Genomic DNA, 13,088 nt, shown 5'->3' on the forward strand with positions numbered 1-13,088 from the left:
TGATAATGTAATTATTACAGTAGGACCTACTGCAGCTCAACCACTTATTCTGTGTATATGTTGATGGATACAGGCACCATAATTAAATGCTCTGCAAAAGGGTGACCTGGGTGCTCTGAAACTGAGGGTAGGGATCAAAGATGTTCTTGAGCTCTGATAATAATGGGCTGTGGGATGATGACTGACTTGTGTATCACTGTGCAGCTCTGCCTTCCTAAGTTCCTCTTGTATGGATAAAACAGTAGAGCTGATGGACATCACCATGTGTGGTGAGGATTCTTTTTTTAGTAGTTATTAACTTTTTTTGACCACTCAACAGCTATAATTTTTTTTTCAGTTGAGCATCACTCTCATCTTGATTTGTATGGCTAAATTTACACTTACAGGGAGACAGCTGGGAAAAATTACTGTAGTCCCACAATTTAGTAGCATTCGGAAGTATTTAATGACAAATGGAGGCCTTTTCTAATAATTTTGTATATAAAATAAACACAGAAGATTTTGGAATACTGAAGTAACACCAAGAGTGTGTCTAAAATAGCAAGCCCTTAAATATCAGAGGAATACAGAAAAGAAATTGTAATGTTGCTCTTTTATTCCATTAAAAATGAAAGTGACCTATGGTGTGTCCTCATGTTTTCCTATTAATAATAGGAAATAATAATAGTTCTATGTTTAACAGACTGTAAACAAGGAAAGAAAAATTTTTGAGGGATAATTCCTCTGTATGTGAGAAATCAGGCTCAGAATGAAGCTGTGGTCAAAATGATGGCTAAGACAAAACAGTCTCCTCTTTCTCAGTGGGTCAGGTTTTGTGTTTTAAATCCAATTTGATAAGATTACTAATAAAATGGGTGGTCATCTCTCTTCTGGCCAGCCTAAGGAGCTCCAGATGACTGCAAGACCATAGGTGGGACTTGGCTCCAGGCAGCATTCCAGCTGATCTGGGTGAGGAGTTTCACCTTTGAGGATGAATAAGGCCAATGACACCTGCACATAAACCGTGGCAGCATCTGAACCTTGGTCTGGTGTTGCAGAGAAAAAAAAAAAGTCTTGGGATTCCATCAGTCTGCTTCAGAGCTTCACTTCTGAGGGCACTGAAGTTATAGATATTTGTAAAATGGTTGCTTAAAATGCTGTCTCCAGAATGTCCTTGCACTTCTGTTTCCAACCAGAATATGGTTTGCATTCACTGTCTGCACTATTTGAGCTTCTCGCTACCCATTTGGCCCTGTGTTCCCTAGGCAGGGCTTTCTGATAATCTGAAAGGGGTCTACACAGGCCTAGAAATGTCATACATGGTCCACTCCTTTTATTATTCCTTGCACTGAAGCAAGACCATCTATTGTCTTAAAACTAAAAGTATTGAAGTTAAATCCTGCCTAATACTAGATTGACTTAGACTAAAATTAAGCAAAGTAAACTCCTTCTTAACATTGCTTGCTCTCACTGAGACTTGGGCATTTTTAAAGAGCAGAAGAACATGGGCTTTACGTTCAGTCCTGAATCAACTGCTTCCTTTTTTGACATAATTGATTTCCATTTGGGGAGTTCAGATCTGGAAAAAAGTGAAACAAAGAAAGTTGGGGTTTGAGTACGAAAATAATTTGAATAGTAATGATTGGTGGTCTTGTGTGGGGCAGAAATGAATGTTCTTGCTGTGTTCAGGAGAATCTTTCCCAGCTTTACACTGCTCTCTGCAGTGTGTTAGGTGGTGTTTGTGCTCCTTGTTTTGTCCTTTTTTCAATATGGGTGAAAATAATTTTAATGAAAAGCAGAATGGGGGAAAAAAAGAGATTATAATTATGATTTTATTAGTTCACTGAAACTCTTTCTAAGTATCCTATACAGCTGGTAAAAATATCACACATTTCTCTGGGTTAATAAATCCCATGACACATTTATGACAGAAATAACAGTTGTGCAGAGCAACAGTGGAATTAGGGATTCCAAATGGCCTCTTTAAAAAAGAAATGTCTTACTTGTAAATATTATGAATTTTTAGGGTTTTTTTTTAATAGGAAACCCTTCCTCAAAATAGTGCTGTTTCAAACTGCAAGATACTGAATGATTTTTAAAAGCTGTTCTATACTATTTGGATATACTTGGAAAAACCATGAAAGCCTAAAAAAAAGATCAAAAGTTTATTTATATCACTGGTTTATTTCTACAGAAAAATGTTTTGATACAGATGTCTGTCCACAATAATCACTTTTGCCAAACTTATCCTCATTTCAACATTTAGATATTATAGTTGAATTAACTTAATAACCTTATAACCTTAATAAGAGGATGTGTGAGAATATGAAGCACAACAGAAACTTAATTTTCCAACTTGACCCTCGTCAAGGACATTCAGTAAACTAATAACATTTATTCTGTGTGCAGGAATAAACAACTTGGCAGTATAGCTACAAAGAAAAACATTCATAAAATAGGACTTAGATGAGAATAATAGTATTTATATTATGTACCTTAAACTGAGCATCCAAGCAGTGATCCAAGGGTTTCTTTAGGGATGAAGACAAACCCTGCCCAGTTCAAGTGCATAAGACCCAGCATGGTTCAGCTTTGCAGGTGGTTGTTGAGTAGGCTGTTGGAGGGAGTAGTAAGGTTAGATGCTTAACTTGGAGATTACCAACCCAGGAGAGATGAATCCTGTTTGTAACTACTGTGTAATACCAGCATAATTAGATATTATTAATCAATTTGATTGTTGAAGTACTCTGTGGAATGCAGAACTAAAATGCAAGGAGACATCAGTGTGGTCAAGACAAGAGGCAGAAAATGGCAGAAACAAGAGCACAGGTGTGGAAACTTTGTGACTATAGAGACAAAAATAATTTTTGAACAGAAGAAAAAAAAAAAAGATTGAAATAAACAAGGGTAAGCTGTTGTGTGCTTAGATTAATTTGCCAGATTTGCAATGACAGAGATCATTGCTTTTGAAATGCATAGGAAAAATGCTGCAGAATCTCCTTGTATCATCCAAAGCCAGTATCTTAGGCTAATATAAAATGGCACTGCTCATGGAGCTATGCTAATTTTACCCACAGAACATCTGTGGGTTTCTGCTGGAAGTTGGATACTGTGCTCTGAGACACCTGTGCTGGGCACAGAGTAGGATGAGGAATGCTTGCTGCTGCCTTCCAAGCCCTGTGGAAGTTTGGATGGAGGTCAACAGGTGAGCCTGAAGAAATCAGTGCTATAAATATTGATTGGCATAATTTAGATTCCATGGAGCTTTTCTTAATGAGAAAGGTCAAGGTGGGGATAGTCAAGGAAATGTTAGTATTTAGAGTCAAATAGTGCTTAGACTCCTAAAATGTTGTAGTTGCAGGAAACAGGACTGTACCAAGTCACACTTTTCACGGCTAGCAAATGTTGCCTTCAGAGCCTCCATTAATATTCCCAAATATATAGGTTTGAGATAAAACCCAAACCAGACCTTTATTTCTAATCAGTACAGGAATGTAGCAGGAACATCGTGCTGTGGAGCTGAAAGGTGTTGTCCCTTGGTGATGGGCAGCGTGGATGTGCATTTCCCTGCTGCAGTACCAAACCTTCTGAATACCCAGGACAAGGAATCATTGGATTGCTTTGCTGCAGCCTGGGTGGAAACATCCCAAAAATGTGTTTCTGAATGCCCTTGCTTCTCCCAAATAAAATACTACTAGGTTCTGTGTGGATATCTTAGAGCACAGCAATGCTTTTCACTGACCAAAAGGAAGAATTATTGTGGCCATTAAGGAATTGTGGGAAATCCAGAAGCTATCATTTTTGTGAGGGTGGGGACTGGAAAATGTAGAAATACCCTGTGGTATTTCATCAATGTTTTATATAGTAACATATTTCATAAGAAAGTTTTATTTACTTAGGCAATTAAGAAGCAAACCTGCCTGTTCTGCATTTGGCATTCTGTCCTAGAACCAAGCGCCCATGGCAAGTTATGGTCTGTTTTAAAATACAAAATGTAAATTGGAAGAGAGCTCAGGACACACCTGCTCATCTCCCATCAGATAGGGAAGCAGCATGCAAAATGCAAACTGTAAGCAGCTGTGGCAAAGAAAAAACTGTACCAGGACATTCGCTGCTCCCAAACAGAGCAGCAGCTAAAGCAAATAGCAAACCCTTGTAGAGCCTTCTTTTCTACATAAGACACCTTTCTTAGTACAGGAGATGCAAGAATAAGCATAGTAAAACCAAGCTTTGGGGGCTGGAAATGGTGGGGAGGAAGAGCAGAAGGTTTATTGCTTTGGGGATCCTGTTCTGGTCACTGCTGCTTGGGACAAGATCTTTTTCCCAAGTTGTTTTTTTTTCAGACAGTGAGAGGGGTTGATGCTCTTTGATAATTACATAATATGGAAAGACTTGAGCTTCTTGATGGCTTATTTCCTTGATTTGCAGACATTGTGATTATTGTATTCTGGCTGTGGTCCAGCCTCTTCATGCAGGCTTCAGCAGCAGGGAAATTAAAGCTCCACGATGTCTATTTGCTATTAATGGAGCTTCTCCTGCTTCTCAGGAGCTTTCCTCCATATAGTTACTCCTTTTCATCCCAGTGAAGGCCACATTCTGTTTGTATCATTAGCAAGTTCCAAGCTTCAGTTGCTGTTTATTTAGTGAGTGCAAAGAAATGTTTAGGCTCACCATTATTTCCAGATAATTGTTGCTATTTGCTCATTTCATATGTTCTGCAAGCAGTTGTGCTAATGGATAGGCTAGCACATCCATTTATGCAAACAATTACTTGCTAACCTTATAAAATTAAAAAGGTTTTATGCTCCCATTCCAGTATTACCTTTAGTCTCTATGATTTTACACAACTTAGACACTTTTTATGCAACTGCTTTGATTACTCATATACTTAATGGATTACAGGCAGATGCTTAATCTGCTTTGCTTGTAAGTACTTTGGTGTTCTGTAACTCATTTTAAGTGACAAAATGTAGAAACTTTTTGCCAGCTTTTCTGTCTTAATAAAATTTACAGAAGAAATAACCATGAATGTAAACTTATTTTTTTTTAACATCATATTTGTACTCCTGAAAATTTGGTTTTGTGAGAATTATTCCCAAGAAAGGCTTTCCTACAGTGGAACTGTGTGGGAAAAGTGATGCTGGCTGCTTTCCTCTTCTTTTCTCTGAGCACTGGAAAGATTTTGCAATGATAATTTTGCTTACAGTCTCCTTTGTTACATCCAGTGAAACACAACAGTCTGGGAGGGATCAATGCATCAGATTGCAGAGTAGAGCAAGTTATTGCAGCTCCAGCTTGTTTTCACCAGGTGCTAAACTGAAACCCATTGCATTTCTTCAGGCATTTGGTATTTTACATTAGTAATTAATCTGTACACATGTTAGTGAAGAGAATGAAATTACTTTGGCAGTGTTTGGGAAGAGCCCGAGCACCACCTCCAAGTAGTTCTTGTAATGATGTGGTGGATAATTTGGGAAGATCAGCTTGGGAGTCTTGTTCTACTGGGTGTTCACCCGCCATGCCACCAGGCAAAGCCTTTCAGCCCTGGGTTGCCCACTCCTCTGGCACTTTTCCAGCCTTGGAATCCTCCCATCCCAAGTGCTCTGCTCTCTGGGGTGACCCTGAGGGCTGTGGCCAAACCTCTGCCACCACAGGGGGAATTCTGAATCCTTCACTGGGGCTCTGTCCTGGCAAGTGCCAAACTTGCCTCTCACTTGCTCCTTCACCCATGAGCTAGGAAGCTCCTGTCAGAGCCAAAGGGTCTCCAGCCTTGTCCATGGGCTTCTGTAATCTGCTGCTGCAGCTGGGAAGTTAACTTTTAATTCCTCTCAAACATGTTACAACTCCCACATACTTGTCTCAGGCTGTAGGAGCTGTTAACACTTTAAGCCCTGTGAAACTCCCAGTTCCTTCCAGAATTGTAGCAGAAATGCCAGGTCCCTGCACTATCCTCTCCCTGTCCTGTTCCTCCTGAGCTGGGGCAAGAGGTCTCAATCTGGTGTTTATTCTGAGGACTAACAACTGGTTGTGGCTTAGGCTGAAAAGAATTTTTCCTCATGTCTTGGGCACTGCTGACTAAGCTTTTAGAAGTGAGGAAATTAAAGATGTGTTTATTTTTTCTTTTGAAGGGGGGGGGGTGCTGGAGAAAAAATATTTTTAAAATAGTGTAAATGCTAGAAACATATTCTACTAATGGTTTTCCCTTCCCTTCTCCCTGAGCTCTGTCACAGATGGATCAAATGAGAACGTTTACAGGCATCTTTCTTTAGTAGGAGGAATCCTGAGGAATTCAGAAATAGCAGCCCTCTAAATGCACTGAAAAGGAGCTCACATACAATGACTTAACATAAGCAAACAGTGTCACATTAATGCAAAAAGAGACCTGACACTGTTTATGTATTTGGTTATTGACTCTTAACATAATTATTAATCCATTTTAAATGAAACACCTAAGTGCATAGCAATTCCCGGCAAGATGAGAAAGGCAAATAAAAAGAATGGATTAGCAAGAGGGTTGGGGGTGTTTTGCACACAAAGTTTATCAAAGGAGATCAAGCTGAACTGTGCAATATTCATTCATATTTTTAAGCTCTCATCGTGTGGTGTAAACTAATCCAGCTTTCTCTGTCTGGCAGTTGTGAGGAGAGGAGACAAGTAGTCAAGAACATTATCAATCAGCTGGAGCCCAGTGAAGTACTTCACTGTAATTAAACTAAAACAGCATTAAAAATTAGCTGTGATAATTGCAGGCGAGGTGATTTTGAGTGTAATACCTCTGGCCTGTTTGGTGAGTGGGTACTTCTGTGAATACATAAATACTGCTTTTAGGTTTAGCTCTCAGAGATGAGTCGATAGGCAGAGGAGGTCACTGGACCTCTCTGATGCAAATCTGCAGAGTTGCAGTGAATTCAGTGGGGATGCAGCAGTGCAGGCTGAGCTGGGACCTTGCCAGGTCTATAAATACACTGCCAGACTGAAGGTAACACCAGCTTGGGAAGGCTGAGCTATCAACATCATGACTCTGTGTTTATCACTACCAGACTGAGAAAGCTGTGAAGAAACAACTGTGGTTGAAAGCAGTTAATTAATTAGCTTAAAGGCAAGATTGTGGCTTATTGTAATTCAGCTATGTAGGCAGGCTCAGGCTGTGGGGCACCTTTTTCCCTCTGTCCTGGTTGTCCTCGGTTGTCCCCATCCTTACTCCAACAAAGCTCTGCAATGTGCTAATATGTTTGCAGCTCAGGTCTACGAGAAGGAGGATGAGAGGCTACCTATTTCTAAAGTAATTATTGCCAAATTTACTCAAGGAGACAGCTCAGTTCCTCAGGCTTGGATATGTTTATTTCAGGCCATCAAAAGATTTTTTCTTGTGTGTAGGCTGGGGGACAAGGCATGTGTATGGGGGAGGCTCTGGGCCATGTGGTTTTTCAAGGAGTTTCATTCTGTGTCTAGAAAGTACTTAAGGGAAAGGACAGGAGAAGAAATTAGCTGTCATCTACTTAAGCAAGGAAAGCTGAAGAGTACATGTTTCTTTTCCTTCAAAGGTGGTGTGGAACTGAGGTGCTTCTGCAGCCACTGAGGAGCATCCATATAGTTATCTAATTTTAGTTTCATATATAGTCATTCAGTAGAGTGTCTAAACCCTGTTTTCAGGTTGTTGTATTTCACTGGAATAGTTTTAGACATCTGGGCTAAAGGGCATCCATAACTGACTGCAGTGTTTTATGTATGTGTTTCTTGTGTGGAATGAGTCTCTGTGCCTTACGTGCAGGTTATGGTTTGAGGCATCATAAATGGTCACTTTGATATTATCTTTTGCCTGGAAATCTGAGTTTCAGCACTTAAGCTATGATGTTTTGTATTAAAAAAAAAAAACAATCGCATTTTGCCACCAGAGTTAGGTTCAAAATGGCACCAGAGAATGAGTGTTAAGGTTATATCTTTGCCTGTCATACTAGATGTAACACTTGTCAAATAACAGAGATGACCCTTAAGTTGTCTTCCAGGTATCTGAGGTCTAGAGGGAAGGTGAAAGTACTGAATATCTCTTCAGAAAAAATATTTTCTACTTTTTTTTACTGAAACAATCAACTTCCTATCAGAACAACCTACAGACAGAACAAAAGCAAACCCCAGGAAAAGATTCTATGTCTGTTCTTTTTGTTAAAAATAAACCCAAGATGTATGCTTTTGTCTTGGCAGGTTTATTTTAAGAACAATATCGTGCTGTCATTGTGCTTGCTACCCTCTAAAAAAAAAGGCAAATTAAGAGACAGACAAAAGAGAAATGATAATTAGAAAGTTCTATTTATACATATCACATTTAACTTGTAGGATTGCTGAGTATTTTCAGACTAACAGACCCAGATCCTGTAATATTACGGTGTCTGACTCACAAAATGAACAACAATCTCTTTACAAAGCAACCTTAATCATAGCCAGGCAGAAATTGCATTGCTTTACTAGTTTTCTGAGGAAAACAATTTAGATTCTTTTTTAATTTATTTTTTTAAATTTCCTATGGCAAATACAGGCTTTGCAGTAAAACAAGGATCTTCCCCCTTTTATCAGTGATTATTGTTCTTTTACAATCTGTGTCTTCACCAGGGGTCATGGAGGACAAGAGAGGATGCTGAGATACAATGCAACCATGTGAAGGTTCAGCAGGAAGCTATTAATGCAGAGAATAATATCTAGCCCTAGGTATTAGTAAATTATACACAAGCAATTTACATCTAATTCATGATTCTTAGTCTCATGTTATTACCAAAATTGCACTTGTGACTGTAGGAACACCACAGTTACATTGGTGGGAGAGGCACATGTGTATGAGTCTCCATTTGGACTGTATTGCCATGCATTTTCTTCCCCCTTCCTGTCTTAGTTGAACATATTTGCTTCACCAGTGATTTTCCTGTATGAGCACATGGGAGGCCTCTCCTTGGATCCCTTTTATTTCCATACCTTCCCCATACACTTTCCCTGCTGGGATGTTGCCCGTTGAGTCAGTCAGTGCTGCATCAGTTGTATGCCATGGGTTATCCACTCTGCATTTATCCCATCCCAAATGGTCAGGGAAGGGAAAAGCTAGGAGCTGGGCTCTAGTGCAGGTGTTTTTCAGAGGGGATTTGCATGGTGAGAGTTTGATGCCCCAAGGCCAGGAGCAGGTGGGTGCTAAGGCGGGAGAGGAGCAGGGTGGGTGCTGCACCTTCTCTCTTTGTGCTGAGTCTGGCCTTTACTGCTCAGCTCTGGCCATCCCTGCTTTTGGGTTTTGATACTCCTCCTCTTAGGGCTGAAATATTTTTAACCTTTACTGTAGTTGTTTTTTATTGCATTCTTCTTCCTCACTAGTGTGTATGTACAGAGTAACAAATTCAGTGGAGTGATATGGCTGGGACTTGGTTTGCTCCAGGGAGTGCCACCATCACCTGGCCTCAAGATCTGCTCTGCTCCCTGATCATACCTGAAGTCACCAAGAGCCCTGGTGCCTCTGGGACACTTCAGGGATGTCAGATCTGATAGAGAAAGCTCTGGCACATGTAGGTTCTGCTCTGGGCTGTGACTCAAACTGTTCCTGAGAAACAAACAAAGCCTTGGACCTCCCTGAGGTGTCCAGAGACCCCAGGGACCATCCCTACACTGCAAAGAGGTGGAAGTTTCCCCAGTCCATGGGTTGGGAGGTGTGTTTCCTGCCCTCTTGCTTATACTCCAGCATCTCAGATCCTTTTCCTCCTGGGTCAGAAGGGTTCATACAGCCCTAAAAAGGAGACTGCTGCAATTCTTTGGTTTGCCACATGGTGCAAATACTGTGTTGTCTCAGCAGTGAGGATCCTGCATCATCACCCACACTGCCTGACATTCAGCAATAGTGATTTAGCCTACAAGTTAGATACTCCACCATGCAGGCCTACTCTGCTGTAAATTGAAGCTGTTTGATAGATAAACTGAGATTAAATCTAAGTTACTGGCTTGGAACTGACAGCCTTGTAGATTTTTTTATAAGCAAAGAAATAAAATTCAAAATGGAGCTATGGCTCATAGATTTGATGAAATTATTATCTATTAAATACTTTGCAAATGGGATGTCTGATATATGTTACAAAGCTGCTTATTGCAGATTTAAGTCTCTAAATAAGGACTAAAGCATCTGTTAGTGCTGCCATTGCTGTTCCTGAGCTCCAGCTTAGCATCCAGCCCAGAATGCCACAAAATTGTTTTCTAAAAGGATGCTTCCATTTTGCCCTTTTTTGCATTCACTCCTTTGGGTTGATAGCACACTCCTTGGTCAGGCCATGTCAGAGAGAGCTGTGTGTGAGCAGATAACTGCTTTACATCTTGTTATTGTTTCACTGGAAACCTGAGACATTGGGGCTGTGTTAAGACACATTCTACTGGAGGTGTGCCCTGACTGTTCTTAGCCTGGGGTCCATTCCTCCCCAGCAGTTTGCCAGGACTGTGATGCAGATTTCAGTGCATGTGAATGAATGTCATATCAGGTTGGGTCTGTTGGAGGACTGGTGGGGGTCAGAGATGCCCTAAGTGTCTATTTATTGTAGGGGTTTTTGCCTCAGATACTGCTGAGAAGTCTGCTGGTAAATTGGCTTCATTGAAAATCCTGGCTAAATGCTCATATGAGATGTTTGTGGCATGATAGTCAAAACTGAAGGCATCAGGACAAGTTGTTTCATTGTAAAACTTTCTGCTGTAGACCAGGTTGCTCAATTTTTTTTCCAGGTTCCAGAGAATCCAGAGATTATGGCTTTGATTTAATCACCTGTCACTCTTGTGTATGAAAGCTCCAGCATTCTGTCACAGATTGCTCATAAAAATCTTATAAACCCTCACTCTTATGTTACTTAGAATCATATAAAATTCATGTCTCATGGTCAGGTTGACTCATGACTTACATTCTGGGACACACAGTTTTACTGTGTCTTGTCTCCTATAAGAATCAAAAGAAAAGCTGTTGGTGATACACCTAATTGGATTAATAGGTTACTTACCTTGAGTAACAGATGCCTTCAGATTTCAGAGGTCTTTAAGAACATCCCTTTAAATATGGGAAGGTTTTTTGGTGTTTGAGCAGGCCATTGAAGTGGAGGGCATTGGCTTTCATATTGCAAGAGAGAGGGTAATTCATCTGAGTGCTCAGGTGGGCAGTCAGGTCCTGGGGCAGGGAGAGCCGGAGCATCCCAAACCCACCAGCAGTGAGGGGACAGAGGAAAGATGGTTATAGCACCATATCCCAAATGGTTGGTGTTCACACTTGTGATTGGCTTCACCTAATTCAGCTCTGAATAAAATAGAGGTAGTTGATCTTGACTCTGTTTTTACAGTGATTTACAATGGGTTAGGTTTCCCCAGCTGAATGAGTACAATATTTTTTTTAATCAATCTCTGTGTTAGGAATATATTCTTACTAATACAGTCTGGGAAATTGTGAACACGGGGCTCTTGGATGATAGCTGTAAGATGCTCACCATGTCTATGCTGTTCAAACGATGCCCACCATAAACTAGAGGGAGACAGAGCTGCATTGGTTTGAGCTGGTTTTGGTTAAAGGAAGAGGAAAATCTGGAATGAAAGTAGTTCTGACAGCCTGGAAGCTCATGCTGTTGTTATTAATGGGCTCTTTGGTAATAGAAGCAGAGCACAGGGTGCCAGATGCACCACAGCTGTAGAGGAGGACACAGGTCTGGGCTTGTAAATGGGACAGAAAGGTGCACCAGAGGATACTGGCAAAAGAGAAAAAAAATCACAGCCTAAGAGCTCAGCTGCTCAAGTCTGGTGAGTTTAGTTTTATCTTAGGTTCTGGTCCCTGCATTAAGAACTGCCTTTACCTCCTTAACAATCTGTTTGGCTCCTCAAAACATATCCATCTAATGAGTTTATATTTATTACTTGTTCTTTTGCCCTCCAACTCTGCTTCCTGCCAATTCCATGGGAATTAAAAATGTCCTTGGAGTAGGACTGAAATCATACAGCTCCTTTCCTTGAAAGTACTTGGGTGAGATGAAGCTGGTGCTTGGGTGATGGGTTTTAAAGTGGTGTGATGAATTTAAATTTGGGTATCTGTTGCTTTAGGTGTTTCTCTGGGGATGAAGCTTAACCAGAAAATAAGATTTTGAAAAATACAAAACCCAAGAAGAATATAAAACTTTCCTTTGACAAATGTGCAAAGTTTAGTGAATGACTCAGAAGTTTCATTTCCAGAGTCAATAGTTAACTGTTAGGAGAGACTTGCTGTTGTAGCAAAAATAAGGTGGTGCCCTCATCTTGTGTACATTTAAATGCAAGTGTTTACTTTTAACTGTCATTTTTCCATTATTCAAAGGGGAATACCAATGCTTTGTACTCACTACAAACTGTGTAAAGAGAAACAGAAAAGTCTAGTCATCAGAACAAGTAAAGGCAGTTTCTCTTTACAGTGTTTATTGCAGCTTTCTTTTTTCTCTTTTTTTCCTCCCCTTGCTCTTTGATAAGAATCCCAAAGGGGAGAGCACAGCATTTACTGTCTGTAGTCTAGGCCAAGGACAAAGGGGGTGAATACTATAGTGCTGTTGCTTGTGTGCCCATCTCTTCAGCTTGTAACCAGACTCCTAAATTATTTCTTCTGAGCCTGCTTTTGAACCATTCCTGGGCTGTTTCCTCTGGTGCAGACTAGTTAGTAGCATGAATAAGGACTGCTTGTTCCAGCCTAATTGCAGATTGTCATCTTGGTGCTTGTTTTCAGCCTGCCTTTTTTTTTTTTTTTTTTTTTTAAACCATCAGCATCATAAGCAGCAGCTTCCTTCAGCCTGGTCTCCTTCTTGGTGGAAATGGTAGATGCAGGCCTTTGGCAAGGTGTGTCATTACAGCACCATTACACAGAGGCAAACTGATAGGTAGGAGCATCTGTACTACAGCACTTATTTTGACAGCCCACCACGTTACACCACTTGTATCAAATCACTTCTTCACTTTCACAAAGATGGTCAAAGCCAGAACATAGCTGAGCTCCTGAAGTTCACCAGGGAATAGGTTTTTGGTCCAGCAAATGTTACTGCCCTCATTTTATAATTTGGAAATGGAAGCACAGAGGAGAAAAGGATGGATCTACACTGATTTGA

This window comes from Calypte anna, chromosome 11, assembly GCF_003957555.1.
Source record: "Calypte anna isolate BGI_N300 chromosome 11, bCalAnn1_v1.p, whole genome shotgun sequence".
Classification (NCBI taxonomy): Eukaryota; Metazoa; Chordata; class Aves; order Apodiformes; family Trochilidae; genus Calypte; species Calypte anna.